Source organism: Amblyomma americanum, chromosome 1 (genome assembly GCF_052857255.1).
Source record: "Amblyomma americanum isolate KBUSLIRL-KWMA chromosome 1, ASM5285725v1, whole genome shotgun sequence".
Classification (NCBI taxonomy): Eukaryota; Metazoa; Arthropoda; class Arachnida; order Ixodida; family Ixodidae; genus Amblyomma; species Amblyomma americanum.
In genome coordinates, this window is record NC_135497.1 from 527,385,695 (window position 1) to 527,406,671 (window position 20,977).

Consider the following 20,977-nt stretch of genomic DNA (forward strand, 5'->3'; position numbering starts at 1 on the left):
GACAGTGGCTTCTTAGACGGCAAAGAAGAGAGACGTTTGTGTCGGGTGTTCCGTCTGGCCACTCTTTGTGTATCCGTAAAGTCAATACAGCTTTCCTTGTCTGTTCGTTAAAGAAGGCGTCTCCGAGTCGTCACTGTTTCCTGAATATTCACCGTCGCACGATTCGACTCTCCCAACATTTCACATCACGGCGTGTCGTTTGATAAGCAACGCACGGGCAGTTTTTCTCTCCGATGCGATGGCGACTGAAAGGCGTTAGATTGCGATAGCTCGTCACATGCTTTTGAGGATTTCTCGATGCTTACACAGCACACGGTGCACCGATCGAAGGCACACGCTCGCGCTGTCGTCGCTGATGTTATAAGGGTGCGAGCATGATCAGCTGTTTGTTTTGCAGTCTGCGGCAGCCCTCAGTAACTTCAGGTCGTTAATTGTACTCGGTCCCAAGCAGTCTGTTTCTGCCGTACGCGTGCGCGGCAACGACACGCAGCAGAGCGCGAAGCTACGGAGAGCATCTGCCCTCCGTGATCCGTCGCCGTGATTGCCGCCTTGCTCGTTCCGTTGGCAGCCAGACCATTTGAACATGATACGCTACCAGGGGCGAACTTGCTGGCAGCCAGCGGGCTGTCCGAGCCAGGTAAATCGACGAGGCCCTGTGTTACGACGCTAAGGTTCGTATACGAAGCGCATCCATGTATGGATAACTCGAACGCAGGTTCCTTACGACGCCCTCTCAGGGCTTTGCGCGTAGGGCAAAAATACAGATGCAAACCTTCGCGACTGTAAAAGCGCATAAACTGCTTCCCTCTTTGAAAACACCTGAACTGCGCCGTTAAGGAAGAACGGTGATTGAGGAATGAAGTCAAAGCTAGAAAGAGAGACGAAGAGACGCCGTCGTCGAAAGCTCAAGATCAATTCAGGGATTTTTAACGGGCTTGTTTTGTTTTTAATTTATATGAGTTTAACGTTCCAAAGCGACTCAGGCTATGAAAGACTCCGTAGTGAATGGCTCCAGAAATCTCGACTACCTGGGGTTATTTAACGTCCACTTACATCGCCCAGCACACGGGCCTCTAGAATTTCGCCTGCATCGAAATTCGACCGCCGCGGCCGGGATCGAAATCGCGTCTTTCGGGCCAGCAGCCGAGCGCCATAACCACTCAGCCACCGCGGTGGCATTTTAACGTGCCCTGACATCGCAAAGTACACGGGACGGGGATTTTTGTATTTCGATTCCGTAGAAATGCGGGCGCAGCGTCGAGGATTCGATCCGCAGAAATCATGCGGAGCAGCCGAATGCCGTAGCCAGGGAGCCATGGTAGCCTCCTGATTAAGCGCACTCCTGCACACTTTTCGAAAATACTAAGAGATAAATTTGAATGCCCTCAAGGTAAGGTGGACAGGTGACAGGTGGCATGTCCCCGTTTTAAAGAGAGAGGAGAAATTGAAGTTGGCGTGTATGGGTTGATTACTTCGTTCTAATGACAAAGAAGGCACAGTCACTGAAAACGGACCTTTCATAAGTCATCAAAGGACAAAAAATGATATACAGGCATCGCGGCCACCGCGAGCAAAAGAAAGTACTGACAAGTGAATGCCTGAGGCTGCGGATATCTCTGAGGTTATGCCACACTGCCACTCACCTCCAAAGCTGATCACGGATCCCTTTTCATATATGACGTCACCAATTTCAATCGAGCCGCGGGAAAAGAAGGTTAAATCCTTAAACCCTATTTTCTCAGAGGAAGATATTTCTTTTGCTCCCGAACAAGCATAAGCGTGCGAACAAGAAGGTAAACGTTCCGCTTTTACTAAGAATATAAAATATAGTTTAAATGTTTGCATGTCCCATTAAATTCTCTTATTTCCCAGGCAGCCATGACAGAAGCGAATAGGTCCGCCATCTATAACTGCCAGATTCGCCGGCTGGCCGATCGGCTAAAGCAAGCTAGCGTTCCTCTGAGTAGATCCCGTCCGCCACGTTTCAGAAGGCTGGGAATACGCTGGCGTACGAATCCCCTGTTCCACCGCCTGCAGATACGGTGTTTCCTGGTGTCTTCAGTGCATCGACAGATACGAAGCCTTTGCTACACATACATATAGACTCGAAAAAAGGTGCATGAATAGATGGTCCACCGAATGGTCCACAAGATATGGGACAAATTTTTGTGCGTTTGGTCAAACGTATTCACATTTGCTCATTCAAAGAGCGTACTTAATAAAAAATAAGTTTGACAACGTCTATTTCATGCAGTGTTTGCACACGTGTCTAGGATTCACACTCAATTGCCCTCGCATTACCAAATCAGTCGAAAGCTTCTAATGCGGGATAACTTCGAACCCCTGACTGTACTCGTGTGAGCAGGAAGTCAGCAATGTGCACAGGCAGAGAGGACAGCACGAAGACTGGAGCACACAGAGTTATCCTTTTTCAAGCGGTAACCGGGGCTGCGAAACTGAAAGGCTGTTGTAAAGAAGACAGGTTTCTGAGGCTTCCGAGCTGCACGCCCGCGTCTCTTTCGCTCCTGTGCTATTCTCTGGCGATAGGGTGCTTTGCAATAATCGTTCGTTATTTATTCGGGTCACAGAAAAGTTCGAGTAAAACTGTACACAGAAAACTGGATGTTCGGTCTTCACGTTTGGGCGTCTGGCAAGGCGTTGGCCTCCGGAGGGGCGCTGCTAATCCTTCGTCTCCGTGTTTTTGGGGAGAGCTCGCCCTTCCGGGTCGGTAAGATGTCACAGTTTTCGGTCGCTTCAGCGGGAAGTGACGCCATCGGCTCAGGTTATAGAGGTTCTTTGCTGCTGGGGCTGCTCTTTTCGCTTTCCCCTTGAAGGCGATTTCATGCCTTTTTAATGTTCCCGACATATTTCTTTGGACTTGTGTTGGACGCCTGGTACCCGCAGCGTCGATCGACACCGGGCCGCACATGACTGACTGGCCGCGGCAGTGCCTGATATTTTGCGCAAGTGCTTCGTCGTCGGGGACACAACGCTTCGCGTTAAACAGCAGTGACGGAAGCTTAGACGGCAAGGAGAACCCTTACGGGAATATCTAGGGGGGTGGGGAGGGGTGGAAAGGGAGCAGGTGAGGGTGGGCAGTGCAGCATATCGGCGGATGCAGCAAGTAAAAGCTCCAGGACACGGAACGCCATTGCCCATTCTACGCGACGCCTTGTCCGGGCAATTTATGGAAAGCAAACATATCTTGGTGGTGGCTGAGTGTTTAGGGCGCTCGGCTACTGGTCCGGACTTCCCGGGTTCAAACCCGGCCGCGGCGGCTGCGTTTCGATGGAGGCGAAACTAAAAGGGGCCCGTGTGCTGTGCGATGTCAATGCACGTTAAAGATCCCCTGGTGGTCGAAATTATTACCGCTGTCCTCCACTACGACACCACTTTCTTCCTTTCTTCTTTCGGTCCCTCCTTTATCACTTCCCTTACGGTGCGGTTCAGGTGTCCGCCGAGATGTGAGGCAGGTACTGCGCGTTTTCCTTTCCCTAAGAACCAAGAAACAATTATAGAATAAATGGATGGAATTAAGGTGAACAGGAGCCTCATTAGGATCCACCTTTCCCCAAAAAACATGCACCCAGAACTAGACATGAAAGAAGACAAAATAGATCCGAACCGCTGGAACGCATATACGACCCATGACAGCGATTGAATGGTGCAGGTGCGGCCCTTTGTCCAATTCCTCAATGGCCATGGGCCCTCTTGCTAGCCCCGTCGGTGTGAGGAGGCACCCCTACAAAGCGAAGGACAGCCCTTGGAAAGCAATCTTTCTCAGTGCGCTGCAGATGAGCCAGCGCTGGTCTTGAGGAGAAGTCACGGTCATAATAGTCTCCCAGTAAGACTCCGCTACCGTCTGTGATGGGGGACTGGAAAGGTGGGGCATGTGAGCAGGGTGTGTAGAAAGTCTCCTGGTTTGCCGAAAAGTTTGCATGACGAGGGGAATTTGTCTGGGTAACGGGCATGTAGTAATATGGGGTATGGAGCAGTCCGAGTTTGTAGTCGTCTCCAGTGTAGTCGTCTCCAGCCTGCGCTATGTTGAGGCATGGGCCTGGAGGTGCGTACTACCTTCGTTGTTCCCTTTAGTACGAGAGAATTTCACTGAAGAAAAAGCAGGCGCTCCTCGGCACGTACAAGGGGCTCGACTCCCGCCCGGAATGTGAGACCTCGAGCCAAGGAATGAGCCTCCTCGTTGTCAAGGAGGCCGGCATGTGGTGGCGTCCAGATGAGGGTTATAGGGCACCATGGCTGCCAGAAGCGTAGTAAACGAGCAGCAGTGCGGGATATGTAGCCATTGGCATAGTTGAGAATGGCAGATTTAGAGTCAGAGATAGTTTTTGTGGCAGATGTAGAAATGTGAGCAAGCGCGATGGCTGCCTCTTCTGCCTCTGTTGTAGAATTGGTGATGACTGAGCTGGAAGTCAGAAGTTTTGCTTGATTGTCGGCTACCGCCAGGGCCATACGGGAGCCTGACGTGGAGGTTGAGGTTGAGGTGTTGAATGCTACAGGTGGGGTTAGCCTTGCTTCTTCTGCCGGCAATTGCTCCACCGCAGCGTCCCTTCGATATTAACAATGCCGCATCTACCCCGCTAAGCGCACAGTCTCTTATAATAGCACACATTCTCTCCCGCAGTCACCATCTATGCACACAATCAATCCACACAGTTCACATCACAGTCCACTCCAGAAGTCACCATCTATGCACATATTCAGTCACACTTGAACATAGGCCATTGTTGTGCCACACTCCATACACACATGCACTCACATTATAAAGTAGTCCACTCCGGAAGACACCATCTACGCACACATTCAGTCACAGTGGGCCATAGTCCGTTCCTGCTGTCACCGTTTAAAAACAAGATCCGTGTTCTGCAGAAATGTTAAAAGAAGGCGTGCAGCCTCCCTTCTGCATGTTTGGTTTCCACTCGGGTAGACAATGTCCTGCACTGTGCTGTGACGCGTTCCTGTCTTCTTGAAGGAAGCGAACATCACATGCCTTTCCGCTTTGTGCTTTGGGCAGTACATAATATAATGTTCGATATCCCCGCACACACCAAATAAAGAGCAGAGCGGAGACGATGCTATGCCGGTTTTATGCATCCATGCAGGAGTGCGAGCAGAGGCCGTGCGAATTCGATGTAGAAGGGTCGCCTGAGATCTTCTCAGTCCCTTGGTCACACATGGCTTGTGGGACGCACTCCACAGGGTACTGAAGTGATCGAGCACCGTTTTTCTGCAGAGACTTTCCCCATCTTGAGGTACTTTTTTTGATGGAATCCTTGAGAGAGCTTTATGGACGAGACTGTCTGCTACCTCATTACTGTTGACTCCTATGTGAGAGGGCACCCACTGGAAATGTAGTGTAAACCTCTGCTGTGCAGATTCTGCACCAAGCGCGGAGAGCTTAGAGACAAGGCGTAAGTAGGGAATCCGCGCTCTAACCTCTGAAGGGCTGATTTTGAATCAGGATGACAACAGGTTGAGCCGGACAAGACCCTAACTTCCGTAAAGCCGCCTCAATAGCAACACTTTCAGCCGTTGTGGAGGATACAACAGCAGTACAGCGTACAGACCACTTACAGTCCAAAGAAGGAATGTAAAAATCCGCTGCGCTAGCTTGTTTGACCTTGTCCACAGAACCATCCGTGAAAATTTGAAGATGGCAGGCATACTCTGTTTCCAAGTATTCCAGTACAAGCGAACGCGTTGCTGCCAAAGAAGAGCTGCGCTTTGCGCTCACATGGGGAATTGTGACCTTACAGTCGAGGGTCGGAAAAGACCAGGGGGGTTTCAACCGTTTCCTTTGCCTTCGGACATTAATGCCTAAAGAACTAAGAGTATTGAGTGCCAAGTAAGCCTTCGACTCATATATCTTGCAGAGCCGCTGGAGAAGGCATGGCCCAGCTACCGTCTCTCCTAAGCGGTCAAGATGCATTAATAGTCTCTGAGAAGCGATAAGGCTAAGAGGTTTCGATAGGGACTCATGAAGTACTGTCTTATTCGCAGCCGCCTGGGGAACTCCAATGGCTCTTCTTAGGCCCTTTCTCTGGACAACTTCGAGACGCTCAAGTTGTGATGCCGAGTGGGAAACTAAAGGTAATTGATACATTATCCGGCTGACCACCAGCGCTTCATGAAGTTTGACCATTGAAGAAGGATGGTTTCCCCATTGCTCACGTGCAATTCTACGGATCACATTGAGACGAGATGATATAGATGAAACAATCGCGTCTACGGCTTTTCGCTACTGTAGACGGGAGTCAATAATGACGCCCAGGAAACGCGCGTGATTGAATTGACGGAGGAAAGAGTGACCGAGGTCTATCTTCAACCGCGCTTGACGTCTTCCTACACCTGGAAACAGAATAAAGCCGGATTTGTCCACTGACAGAGACAACCCCACACCTTGAAGGTAAGCTTGTGCCGAAAGTATAGCCTGTCGAGCTATCAGGGCTAATCGCTTGTGTTGGTAGCCAGTAATCCTAATACAGATGCCTGACGTGGACTCCGCAGCGTCCACGTAGACCACCTCATGGTCATCGCCTACTGTTTGCGGAGGGCCCGAGCCCTTGCTACTCTTGTTTTGGGTACGGGGGTACTTGAGGTTAGAGCGGAAGATAGGAGAAAGGGGGATCCCCTCGGTAGGGGTGTGTAGTTGGGCTGAGGTTTAATTGGGACAATAAAGTGCGGCCAGCCTCTGAATTGAATAGACGGGATATTTGTGCCGTAAAGGTAGCTTCTGTGAGTTCCTCAAAGGTGTTGTGGACACCGAGTTTGAAGAGTCGGTCGTTTGATGTGCTGGGGGGAAGACGTAGAGCCGTTTTCGTGCAACTTCGCAGGAGCGCCTTTACCCGGTCTCTCTCCTTTTGTGTTAGGGGTAGGTATGGAAAGGCATATGTGCTGCGGCTTATGACGTAAGACTGGGTGAGGCGAGTCGTGTGTCGCTCGCGGAGGCCAGCCCGGCGGTTCGCTATGCGGCGAATCAGTTGGGCGGTCTGTTGTCCGTGTGTTTGGAGTGTCTTTATGACTTCTGCGTGCGCGCCATGGGAGTAAGTAACCAGCCCAAGCACGCGGATTTTGTCGACTGGTGAAATGGGGTGGGTAGCTAGGGTGAGGGCGAAATTTTTAAGGAGCACTTCATCCGTCGGGAGAATGCCGTCAAGACGAGGTTTGTTGTTAGCTGCAAAAAAAAACCACAACTGCAGAAATAAATATTTCTGAAGAAAAGTTACTGCAAGGAAACGTTGTTTCACAACCAAATTTTCTATAATAAAATCCGCTTGCTGTAAATTCCTATAAATGAGCAGAAAAGCAGATAGGTGTAAACGACCACCGAATTTGCCCGTGGTGAGAGGGGCTTTCTCTACATGTCGCCAAATGTAGCTAATCATCGAAACAATTTTTTGCCTGTTACAGACACCCCATTCCGAGCAGATAAGATGTAAAAAAAAATTGTTAACGCTGAAAATATTACACTTTCAGAGATTCATTTTTAGCATGGTGAAAAAAATAAACGTTTCATTGGTGCCGTCTGCTATTTAGGGTACGGGCCCTAAATTCATGCGACGAATAACTTGCCCGAACCCTTCTAAGGGAAAGTTGTTTGCACGTACAAAGTGCCGGCTCTCGGCGTGTCCTGCCGCGTCGCTTAGGGATTTTGCAAAGGCGGCTCCGTTTTTATCCCTTATGAAAATGGTCTATACACTGTCTATAGACTATTTATAGACTCTATCGACGCCCTTTAGACTGATTTTTTTCAATAGACAGTCTATAGAGAATCTATAAACTGAAGTCTATAACTGCCCTAATTTCCTTTTGTCTATAGATGGTCCATAGACTACCTATAGACTGAAGTCTATAACCGCATCAATTTCCTTTGGTCTATAGGTGGTCCATAGGCTACCTATAGACTAAAGTCTATAACCGCTTTAATTTTGTTCTGTCTATAGATGGTCCATAGAATATCTGTAGACTAGTCTGTAACAGACAAAAGTTTTCTTTGTCTATAGACGGCCAATATATTATCTATAGACTGAAGTCTATAATTGCCTCATTTCCTTCTGTGCATAGAAAGTCTATAGACCATCTATAGACCAAAGTCTATAGCAAACAATTTTCCTTTGCCTATAGGCGGTCAATAGATTTTATATAGAGTAAAGTCTATACCTGCTTTATTTTCTTTTGTCCATAGACAATCTATAGACCATCTGTAGACTAAAGCCTATAACCGCCACAATTTCCTTTTATCTATAGACAATCTATAAACCATCTATAGACTAGTCTATAACCGGCTTAGCAGCCATTTGTCTATAGACGACCTATAGACAATTTATAGACCAAAATCTCTAACCGCCGCAATTTCCTATCGTCTATAGGCAATCTTTAGACTGCTTATAGACTATTGTCTATAGACATATTGTCTATTGTTTATAACTATCCTATATTTATCTAACAATGTATACACTGCCTTTCGACTAAGTGCATAAAATATCCATTTCTTTTCGTACTGCATGCTGAGTAGAACTGCACCGGGCCGCCGCGGTGGTTAAGTGGTTATGGCGCTCGGCTGCTGACACGAAAGACGCGGGTTCCTTGCCAGCCGCGGCAGTCGAATTTCGATGGAGGCGAAATTCTTGAGGCCCGTGTAGTGTGCGATGTCAGTGAACGTTAAAGAACCCCAGGTGGTCGAAATTTCCGGAGAACTTCACTACGGCATCCCTCATTCCCTGAGTTGGCTTGGGACGTTAAACCCCCACGAACCAAACTGCATCGGGTGACCGCAACTATTGTCAGAGTCCTCCGCTTCCTTTGCTATTTCAGGGATAAAAAATATTGTCCAACGGCAATGCAATACCTTCCTGTGTATTGTTTTTAGAAGCTTTGAAGAGCTAATTTTTCTTAAACCACGACGCATATTGAGAATATAATTCAATAATCTTTAATGCTGACAGGTAGAGCGAGGAAAGGCACCTATTTCTGAAGTAAGGGCGCTGCAAACTGTACTACATCAAACGAACACACTCATCTTTAAGAAATCGCTCGACAATATACCATTACATCGTTCTAACGTTACTGTCGAACGCGCATAAATTAGGACGCATTTCATCAGTGGCTGTACATTTATTTCTCCTTAAAACCTCCTGTAAAATAAGGGGGAATAACGGGGGTGAGAATTCAAGGATGTGCCCATTTCTCAGAAACATGATTAGAAGAGTCTCAAAGATCATGGTTCTCTGCGGAATTAAGATATGCCATTTATACCTTTGCAGTTTTCATTCACGTGAAAAAGTGCTGCAACTCAACAATCAGAAGCCCAGTATATTTTCGTTCTTCGCCGTACACCTGCTGCATCGGAGGCGATAACACGCTATTGTCCATACCGGTTTTCCAAACACAAGCACAGGCCGAAAAGACGTTATGCTATGCAGCATTATAATTATTTCAAAAGGGCGCCACATACTATTCGTTGGGAGATGCGGCGCACATGGGCAAAGTAGTAAGGTTTCGGTTTTGGTTTTCGCGAAAGCACTATGGTTTTAATGCGCGAGTTGAGAATTTATGCTTTAAAGCAATGGCCCTTTGTGTTGGATGCTAGAGCAAGCTACATTTGGCAAGAGTGCAACCAATATAGACATGACCGTGAAATTGGTTTCTGTTTCACTTTTTACCCATTTTGCCCGGAGGCGGCGGAAAATCATCCGGGCAGCAAACAACTGTGTGCGCCGGTGTGTCGGTGGCGTTTTCTCTCGTGGATTACGTTTTGATTGAAATTCAACTTAATCGTCCACTTACGGTAAGTCTACACGATTATTTTTATTCATTTGGTCTCCTTAGCCACTCTAAGCAGTGCTGTGTGTGCAGAGCAGATTATGTGCGCAGCGACAAACTTCCTATCCACGTTTGTAAGCGGCGTTTGTAAGCACGTTTGTGTGAGCAGCGGCAGCCGCCATGTTCTCGAATAATGCGCTTACGTCTGTGCCGCTATGTCTTTCCTGACGCGCGGAAAAGCACACGGTGCGAAACCCGGGACGGTAAGCCCACCTCGCGAGCTCTCTACTGGCTTTTCCGTGTTGAAAGGTAGGTGCACAGCCAGAAATATCGCTTAGCCCGTGAGTGAAGGCCGGAATGAAACTATGCGTTAGAGGCGTTTGTCAAAGTTTTAGTGACGCGGCGGTGGAGGAATGCTAATAGAGTGATGGTTGAAAAAAATGTGGTTGCCGGCGCAAATGGCGAGCGTGTAAAAACACCGCGAAGAACCTACGAGCTGCATACCGTCTCCCCTTTCGTTGCACACGTATGGATTCGTCCATCCCTGTTATCCGAGTGGTTGGCCGCCGCCGCTGGCCTGCGGGCAATTCATTTAGAAAGCTGAGCAAAGGTCGCCTCGACTAGAGATGGCTTACATTTCGTTCCGAGAGGCTCGTTCATGAACCCCGCTTACGCGTGCACAATTTTCTCCAGTACCAATTGTGCGAGAGGAAGAGTATGCATTTCTGATCTCAGACTGCTACATTTCAAAAACGCCAATGTAACTTGGCGCTTATTTGCGCCACGAATGCAATTCTGCTCGCGCTGTTTTATTATGGCTGCGCCTTTTGATGAACACGTTAATTGTTTCAATGAAATAATTCTTTGAGCGTGTTCGTTGCTTTCGTTAATTTTTGTATCAGCGTTAGGTTGGGTACCTGCATGCAAGTGTCTCCTTTTTACTGCTCTGTCCGGGCTGCACTTGAAGTAAAAACTTAACTGAATTTGAGATCCTTACAATAATGAGCTTGTCTGAAGCTCACGTATGGTTCTGAAATGGCGCTGCTGCAGCCACTATGTGCTGTTTGAGTTTTTCTGGATAATGAGCACGGCATGGAAGCGCTGTAACCCGCTTGTTCCAAAGAGCGCACCCTGGTGTATGAGTATGCTGTTTCGTCTTAGTGTTTCAAGTTGTGGGCGCAAAACCGTGGTGAACTGGTTTGCAGTCTGCCTGGTAGGTTTTGCATGGCTTGTGCCCGTTTCAGTATCGGCGTACGTACCAGGCTTCATGCAGGGTATTTTGGTATTTTGAAGCGCTTGTTCAATAGCGTGTATAAGAATAATAGCTTGAATATTCTCCAGTTGGGATTCTTTTGCAAGGAGCACTGAATGTACGTTTTATGGAGCAGCATTCTGAACAGCTCGTAGCGAGTCAATGATACGTGGCACAAGTTTTCTAAGTATTCTATTCCAGTTAATGTAAAGGGAATGCATACAGAGGTAAGTATTCGCAGTAGGTATTTAGTGTAGAGGTAGAGTGCTGCACGTAATGTGGATATTAGTTACAATGTTTTATGACAGCCTTATAAAATTTGTCATGCATATTTACTGAAATGATGAATCCGGCGCTATGGCTCAGTGGTTATCGTGTTCTTCAGGTTTCCAAGTTATGCCAAGTCGTCAGTTATGTTATGTAAAGCTACGTCAAGTTATCGTCACCTCTGCAAAGTAGCGACGATAACTGCGCGCATCACATAACCGTCTCTGCCTTTGTGCAGATTACCCACTGTGCAGCCGTACATCTCACTGGTCATCGCACGGGCCCTGAAGACGGACGGTAGTCTCGAGCAGCGGACCAGGAAGGCGTGGTCGTCGGTGTCATCCGGAAATCCGGCATAGCATCAAAGGTTCACTGTGGGCTATAAAAGAAGATTCCTTCCACTGGGACCTCACTTGGCAGTGGTGACCATAACTGCGAGCATCATGTAACTGTCTCTGCCTTTGTGCAGGTTTGTGCATAATTATGCCTCACTCAATGTGATTTTGTTTTCCTTTTATGTCGGCGCTGCTCCTAAGTGGATGGGTTTTTTTGTAAAAGATCTGAGCGTACTATAGCTCGTTGTTGTGGTTGCAGTCTTCCATTCACTGATAGCATCTTTGCAACATGCTCAGAGTGCAAATTTAATTTTCATCGTGGGCATGTGCGGGAATAACAGAAGAATCTTCCAATGCTAAGCGCGAAACCAAAAAGAAAGCATGGAAATGTGACTTGTCAAGGCAACCACAAGGGCACAAGCACCACAGAAAATCCGCAGCATGATTCCGACATGATACTCAGATTACCGCGAACTGAAACGAAGCTTGATGCTCTTTTGCCTTTGTCAAAAAAATTTGAGGCATTTGAGACGCAAATGCAGTTGCTCTCTGATAAGTTTGACGACTTTCAGAACCACCTGACTGTTCAAGAAAAAAACTACAATACAACTAACGAAATGAGTTGAAGGGCTGGAATCTAACAATGTAGGTAGTGATATGCTTGGGTATCGGGACCGAGGTCTTCACGCATGACGATGAACTCTGCAGACGACGGAGGGAAGCCTTCAGGAGGGTTGGTAAACTTGAAGGTTTATTTACATATTTACAACAGAAGCAGGGAGACCAAAAGTGAGAGATGAAGTGCCGTGAAACCAGCCAAATCGCGGCTTAAATACAGTGGATATTCCCTAGGCACCTAGCTAGGGAAACCGGTGGCTGATCAAGCGTCCAATGGGCAGACATACTCTTCATAGTCTCTTCCCTAACCCCGTGACCGCTCCGCCCCCACAAACACGTGCACAGGCGATAAGGAATCCTGGCGCCTTGAGGTCATGAAATTCTGTTTCCGACCGGTTGACCAGGTGCATAAGGTCGTTGGCTTAGCAGGCGGTGATCCCCTCCGTGGGAAAGAGGCGTCCTGGAATGTGGTTTCCGACGGGTTGATCATGTGCATAAGGTCGTTGGCTTTGTAGGCGGTGATTCCCTCCGTGGAAAGATGCGTCCTGACGGCCCAGGGCATTCCAGAGGGTAAGATGAATCAGCCGTGTCTGCCCCCGCTTTGTCTGGCCGCGCAAGTGCAAGCGAGCGAGGCGGGTCCGGCGCCTTTGTTCGGGTCTTTCTGCCGGTCCACGTGAGGGCGTAGTTCGGGAGAAATGCCGCATTCCATACTCCGGAAGAAGGGATGAGAGGCCTTTCGTCACAGCTCACCGTTGTCAGGAGCCGTTCCTAATCCTTTTCTCAGGACGACAGCACCTTTGGTCAAACATAGTTTGATGGCGCCTGCCGGGCTCGTGTGTTCCCGCTGTCGGGGCTTCCGAAAACAACAATCCGTCCGCCGCCAAGAAGACGCCACGAAGTGGTTGCAGCTGGTCGGTGCACCACTAATGGGCGTCAGAGTCCCAGTCGGCCTCGTAGTAGTCAGTCCACTTGACCTGCACAGCTGGCAAGGGTCCTCGATGGAGCATTAGCGATCAGATCTGAGCTCAGCCCCTACCTCCGGCTAGGCAGCACGCGGCCAGCCTCAGAACATTGCCAGGTCTTTAATACAGAACAATATGGCTGCAAATTTTGGATGACTTAACCCTCGCCAACAGCTCACGCCCGGAAGTCTGCTGAACCAAAACTAGTTCCTCTTTTTGTTTTTCCCTTTTTCGCAAAAGACATGCGTCTGAAATTTGGTAAGAAACCATTTTTTTCAGCAATGAGGTAGGTACGGAGAAGCAAGGAAAAAAAACAAGAACCAAAAATGCTATGGTAGCTTTTCTCGAGCATTAGGGCATTTTACGCCAGATTATGCAGGGAAGCTACGACTGAGACCATCGGCATTCCCGTTTTCCCGCCCTTTTCGGTAGCGGTAGCCCGACTGAGTCACTGGTAGAGGACCGACTACGTCCCCCACCAAACGACGGAAGGGTTCGCTAATCACGGGGACTAGCTTCATCGGAGCCTTCCTTAAATCCCCTGGCTTTCCGACACACTGACAGATGTCGCAGGACTTTACAAACTGCTTGACATCCCTGACGCAGCCAGGCCAATAAAACTCCTGTAGAAGCCTAGCTTTAGTTTTCTTCACTCCAAGGTGGCAAGACCAACCCCCACCATGGCACAATTTAAGGATGCCTGCGCGGTATTTCTGCTGCACCACGAGCCGATCAAACTGGACCCCCTTTGAGTCTTGTACTCGGCGTCGCATCTGTTCCTGCCGCGAGCCTCTCCGCTCGTCTCAGAAGCATCGCCTCCTGGGTTTGCCCCTGCCTGAGCCGTCGTGGGAGAGCCTTCGTTCTTTCTACGATTTACTTCAGCTGCAATCTCGCGAGCCTTCGCACGAGTGAGCGCCTGGACGGTTCGATCGCCGAAACTACGACCCTCTTCCTGGAGCATCTGCTCCGACCGATTTTAAAAGAGGTACGGAAACTTTTTCGGCAGATTCCGTGATACCGCTGCCTCCGTTTCCAGAACGCCAAACGGGCCCTCTATTCTAACTCGTGCGATCGGCAAGCATGCGCTATTCTCTTCGGCCACCTGCCTAATCCATGCACATTCCCCAGTAAAATCAGCTGCGTTCACGTACGTGGGGTGGATTACGTCCATGGTGGCCGCGGAGTCCCTCAGAACCCGGCACGGTTTTCCATTAACCTGCATGTCTTTCAGGTATGGCTCTAGCAGGCGCATGTTCTCATTGCCCGCCTCCACCAAGGAGAGAACGATTTCCTGCTTCCTGCAAGCGCGGGCGAAGTGACGAGGCTCGTGACAACGGAAACACACTGGTTTCTTTCTGGCTTCAAAAGCCTTATCCCTCTCTTTTTCGGTCACCCACTTTGTGGGGTTGCTTGATTCTGCTTTGTGGCCCTCGTTCCGCTCCCAGTTGCGGCTTGCTGCCCCTCCTGTCTGGATCCGTGGAAATTTTTTTTCTACTTTGGGGCTTACGGGGGCACGCGCACCCTCTGCTACGCGCTTGGCATGGAACTCTTCGGCCAGCTCTGCTGCACTTTCTAGGGTTTTATTTCCCGGCCTGTCCTGCACCCACACGCGCATTTCTTCCCTCAAAGAGCCAAAAAACTGCTCCAGGCACACCTCTATTACTTTATCGTGAGTTCCGTAAGCCTGTTCTCCCTTTAGCCATTCCTTCAGGTCTGCCTTCAGGTTATACGCAAAATCCGGAAATGACTGGTTAGGCTGTTTTCTGGCTTCCCTGAAGCGGCGCCGAAAGGCCTCTGCGGACATGTGATACTTTTTTAGGAGTGCTGCCTTTACTTTAGTATAGTCTGCCGCCTCTTCTTTTGCCAGATGAGCAAGTACTTGGGCCGCCTCACATGTAAGAATGGTCAGAAGTTTCTGCGGCCAAGACTCGGTCGGGAACTCGCAACTTTCACATGCCCGCTCAAAGTTCACGAGAAAGAGTCCTATGTCCTCTCCAAGTTTGTACGGTTGCAAGAGGTCCTTTATTTTTATTTTTGATGCTGCCTGGCTTGCCACTGTGTTCGGCACCTCTAGCCTAGTGCGTTCTGCCTGTGCAGCCTGGGCTATCTGTAGATCGAGCCGTTTTTCTCGATCTCTCTTTCATGCTCTTCGCGCTTCCTCTTGTGCTCTTCGCGCTTCCTTTCGTGCTCCCTTTCCTGCTCTTCACGCTTCCTTTCGAGCTCCCTTTCCTGCTCTTCGCGCTTTCTTTCGTGCTCTTCGCGCTTCCTTTTTTCTTCATCCTCTCGCTTCTTTTTTTCCCTTTCCTTCTCCAACTCCTCCTTAATTAGCTCCCAACATTCTACTATCTCCTCCTCGTCCGCACCGGAATCCTCAATTGCCCTAATCAATTCAGGTTTTCTACGGATCGACCCACAATCAATACCCAATTCCCCGCATACGAGAACTAGGTCTGGTTTGCGCAGCTTCTTCCAGTCCATGACTATTTAAGCAACGGCAAGTCTCTACTCACGTGGTCAGAGGAGCCCCGGCTGCCTCTTATACCAACCTTCGATTACCTAGGCTAACAATTTTCCAAAGTTGTAAAACCTGGCAATGCTCCAAGAGAAAGACCGCGCACTTACCATACCAGAGTCAGGACCAGGCGCAGACCACCCCACCGCTGCCAACCAGTTGATATGCTTGAGTATCGGGACCGAGGTCTTCACCGCATGACGATGAACTCTGCAGACGACGGAGGGAAGCCTTCAGGAGGGTTGGTAAACTTGAAGGTTTATTTACATATTTACAACAGAAGCAGGGAGACCAAAAGTGAGAGATGAAGTGCCGTGAAACCAGCCAAATCGCGTTTTAAATACAGTGGATATTCCCTAGGCACCTAGCTAGGGAAACCGGTGGCTGATCAAGCGTCCAATGGGCAGACACACTCTTCATAGTCTCTTCCCTAACCCTGTGACCGCTCCGCCCCCACAAACACGTGCACAGGCGATAAGGAATCCTGGCGCCTTGAGGTCCTGGAATTCTGTTTCTGACCGGTTGACCAGGTGCATAAGGTCGTTGGCTTAAGAGGCGGTGATCCCCTCCGTGGGAAAGAGGCGTCCTGGAATGTGGTTTCCGACGAGTTGATCATGTGCATAAGGTCGTTGGCTTTGTAGGCGGTGATTCCCTCCATGGAAAGAGGCGTCCTGACGGCCCCGGGCATTCCAGAGGGTAAGATGAATCAGCCGTGTCTGCCCCCGCTTTGTCTGGCCGCGCAAGTGCAAGCGAGTGAGGCGGGTCAGGCGCCTTTGTTCGGGTCTTTCTGCCGGTCCACGTGAGGGCGTAGTTCGGGAGAAATGCCGCATTCCATACTCCGGACGAAGGGATGAGAGGCCTTTCGTCACAGCTCACCGTCGTCAGGAGCCGTTCCTAATCCTTTTCTCAGGACGACAGCACCTTTGGTCAAACATAGTCCGATGGCGCCTGCCGGGCTCGTCTGTTCCCGCTGTCGGGGCTTCCGATCACAACAGTGGTGATATAACTCAGCTGAAGCAGGACCTAGATGATTTTGGAGTGGCGTAGTCGCTTTCTAACCCTAGAGCTTCATATGAGGACTTGCTAAGCAAAGTAAATGAGATTGTAGAAAAGCTGCAAGTTAAGGCTATTACACAAGACGACATTACCGCTGTGCATTACCTACACAAGGCTGAACTGACGAAAACATTGCAAGCCTTTTCAACATGCACTTTGTAGAAGTTGGTCCCTCAAATGATATTCATGGTACATTATTATGTGAACAATACATGAATGTTCAATGTCCTCAAGCTGTATTTCTCACTCCAACTTGCGCCAAAGAAGTCCTCAACATAATCATGACGCTGAAGGACAACTGTACATCAGCCTACGATGATGTGAAAGTTTCCCCCGTGAAAGCTGTAGCCGCACTGATAACTCCAGTCCTTATGCATATATGCAACTGCATACTTCAAGTAGGGATATTTCCAAACCAAATGAAGCTTGCGCGTGTTCCAGCTATTCATAAAGGTGGTGCTTTTGAAGACTTGAACAACTATAGACCAATGTCAGTGCTTTCAGTCTTTTCAAAAGTTGCTGAACACATAATGGACAAAAGAATTGTCGATTTCCTCACTCTGCATAACTTGATAGTAAGCAAGCAGTTTGGATTCAGAAAGAATAAGGCAACTGAAACTGCAATACTTTATATTAAACTGAAAATTCTTGACAACATTAAGAAATGAAAGTTTACTTTGGGTTTATTTCTAGTTTTCAGGAAAGCCTTTGATTCTGTCCATCATGATATATTATTAATAAAGCTACCATTCTATGGAATCCAAGGTACAGCACATGCCCTGATGGAAAGCTGTTTAATTTGCAGGGAGCAATACACCACAATAAAGGGCACTGAATCTGATCGAGGCACTATTAAATACGGAGTTCCATAGGGATCAATTCTAGGCCCCATATTATTCTTGATATATATGAGCGATGTTGTAAACACCCCAGGCTGCTCTGAAATGGTAATACATGCAGATGACACTAATGTATTTTTTTCAGGTTGCAATAAAAGCTTCGTTTACAGAGAAGCAAATGAATGGCTTCACTATTTAGACTTTTGGTTAACCTTTAATAAACTAGACCTAAAGATAAACAAGATGGAATACCTGATTTTCAAGCCTAAAGGTAGCAAAAAAGATAGTGAGTTCAAATTAAAGTTCAGGAATAACATTATCAACCAGTCTAAGAGGATTTCCTTTCTAGGTGTTATCTTTCATGAAACGTTTCTCTGGAATTCGCACACAGAAGCTCTCCGAATTGAACTTAACGTGTATTTGGCATATTAAACAGGTTGCCAGTGAAGCAACAAACTTACTATGCTCTCTTTCATTCACGTTTAACATATTGCTCCCTGGTATCGTCAGACACAACACAAAGAAACCTTGATTAGCTGTAGCTGCACCCTCTGCAAAAGCGCTCAATATGTGGTATTCGAAAATTCCAAAAATAGAACATTGCTTGCCATACTTTAAGTTCTATGACATACTAGAGATCAGTAAGCTATTCAAATATAAGTTATTTCTGGAAATCGTGCACCTGTATATGTTACACCATTCAGATATTGAGGTTAAATACAAAAAGAAACACTCCACATCTCCTTAGGGAAGATAAAATACAGGTGCCCCGATCTCGCACCAACTATGGTGATGTGAGATTATGTATGCAAATAGCAAATTTATTGAATCAATATCCAGCCATCTTTGAATTATTACCAATCTGCCTATCACTACCTAAAGAAAACACTAAGACATATGTACCTAATGGAATAATAAGTCAAAGAATTTCTTTTGTGTCATGGATGATATTTGGGTGTGTTGTACGTGTAAATAGTATTCGGGAATCTGTAAACCTTTTTTTTCCATATACAGAAGCATGCACACAGTCCTCAGGGTTGTCCATTTGTTTTGTTTTGTGTGCTTGCATACGTATTGGTTGTTGTACGATGTACTGTACTGCAAATGTGTTCGAATATGCCTATAGTGGTTTCCACTGCTGTCAGGGGTGGGTGGCCTGATCAGGCAAAAATGCAATTAGCCTTTTCACCCAGGACAAATTTTGTAATTTTTTGTCCCAAATAAACTGTACTACTACTACAACCTGAATGATGCAGGTTCGATCCTGGTCTAGCCTGTCGCGTTTTGATAGAGGTAAAATGCTAGAGGCCTGTGTTCTATGCAATGTCAGTGCACGGTAAGAAACCGCAGGTGGCCGAAATTACTCCGCAACCTTTCACTACAGCACCTCTCATAGCCTGAGTCACCTTGGGTTTTTGGACCACATAAAACCAAACCAAAACATTGACTAGCTTTCTTGAATGGGATAGCCAGGATATATGTGCCTTGTGTTGTAAAGCACATTTGTGGAGATGGATTGGGAATTTTTTTTCAGTTCCTCTTATTTTTTTCTTCTTTTGTACAGGTCAACATACCCGGATGACTGACTGCAGACAACAGGTCACAAGATTGCTTCTGAGGAAACTATATTTGGACCATTACTTTCAACATTTATTTTTATGTGGTGCATTCTTATGATGCATGTATTGCATATTCCTTGCCTGCATAGCTTGGAAATAAATTGTAAGTATACTGATCGCCATGTCATTTGTGAAGACCGTGTGGAGACCTTTTTCAACAGTTGTAGACTGTCTATAAGCAGTCTACAGACAATGGTCTTTTAGGGCTTTTAGAGAGCTCTATAGACTGTCTATAGACAAATATCTACAGCATTGCCAGGCCACATAACTGTGGAATGTCTATAGACAGTCTATAGACCTATGTCTACTGGACCAGTAGATTTTTGTCTATAAAAAAATCTACAGGAAGTGTATGGCCTAAGTCTATAGATCATCTATAGACTGCCTATAGACCTGTCTATTATCAGTAGACATTTGTCTATAGACGGTCTATGGACAGAAGTCTATAGGAAGTGTATGGCCGTAAATCTATAAATCTTCTATAGACTGTCTATGGACCCGTGTCTATAGACTGTCTATGGACCTATCTACTTTCAGTAGACATTTGTCTATGGACTGTCTATAGACAAAAGTCTACTAAAAGTGTATGGCCATAAATCTACAGATTGTCTATAGACTGGTCTAAAGGACTTGTCTATGGACAGTCTATAGACTTCTTAGACTAAAGTCCATAGACGTCTATGGACTGTCTAAAGAAATTTTTGTAAGGGATGGAGGCAAAACGCTAAGGCGCCCGTGTGCTGTTCTATGTCAGTGCACGTTAAAGATCCCCAGGTGATCGAAATTATTCGGGAGCCCTCCACAACGGCACCTCTTTCTAGAGAGATAATGGAGGCATATTTCATCGAAAAGAAAAAAGATGTCTGTGTCAGCACTCCCTCGGTCGCGTTATATGATAGCGAGATAGGTTTTTTTAGATGCCTCTTGATGTACCACCTTTTTTGTTTGATCAGCGACGCAGTGCATGCGGGTTTTTGAACGTTGGAGGTGATAGTGCCCTTGTCGCTATCTGTGTACTTCGTACCTATCGCACCTGTTTCGTTTTTCTGTATATGTATATATTTTGGCGTTCCTTCCTAATAAATCTTAGTTGCGAGACAGCGCTTGTTTTGTCCCCTTTTCTGTGTCCGTCCGTTCGCGCTGAATTTTACCGCCAAAATGAACTACATCCAACTCGCCCAACTCACCATTCTACCTCTTTCTTCCTTCTTTCACTCCCTCCATTATCCCTTTCCTTACGGCGCGGTTCAGGTGTTCAACGATATATGAGAGAGATACTGCGTCATTTCCTTTCCCTCAAAACAAATTATCATTATAATTTTGTAAAGAAAAAGCATGAACTGGGAAGCGGTAAACCCGCCGCGGTGGCTCAGTGGTTAGGGCGCTCGACTACTGATCAGGAGTTCCCGTGTTAGAACCCGACCACGGCGGCTGCGTTTTTATGGAGGAACAACGCCAAGGCGCCCGTGTTCTGTGCGATGTCAGTGCACGTTAAGGATCCCCAGGTGGTAGAAATTATCCCGAAGCCCTCCACTACGGCACCACTTCCTTTCTTCTTTCACTCCCTCCTTTCCCCCTTCCCTTATGGCGCGGTTCAAGTGTCCAACGATATATGAGACAGATACTGGGCCATTTCCTTTCCCTCAAAACCAATTAAAAAAAGCGGTAACCTGTCCTACCAGGGGCGCGATTACGGATCAGTCTCAAAAAACTGTCTCAATATTGAGACAGTGACGTCAA

At 47.5% G+C, this 20,977-nt stretch overlaps 1 long non-coding RNA gene across 1 annotated transcript; it reads left to right on the top strand.

Annotated features, from left to right (window-relative positions):
- Positions 1-9,710: 9,710 nt before the first annotated feature.
- LOC144107421 (uncharacterized) lies at positions 9,711-20,341 on the top strand. The gene is made up of 3 exons (XR_013309275.1): positions 9,711-9,802; positions 11,535-11,765; positions 19,183-20,341. It is a non-coding gene; the product is annotated as an uncharacterized LOC144107421 (long non-coding RNA).
- The last annotated feature ends 636 nt before the right edge of the window (positions 20,342-20,977 follow it).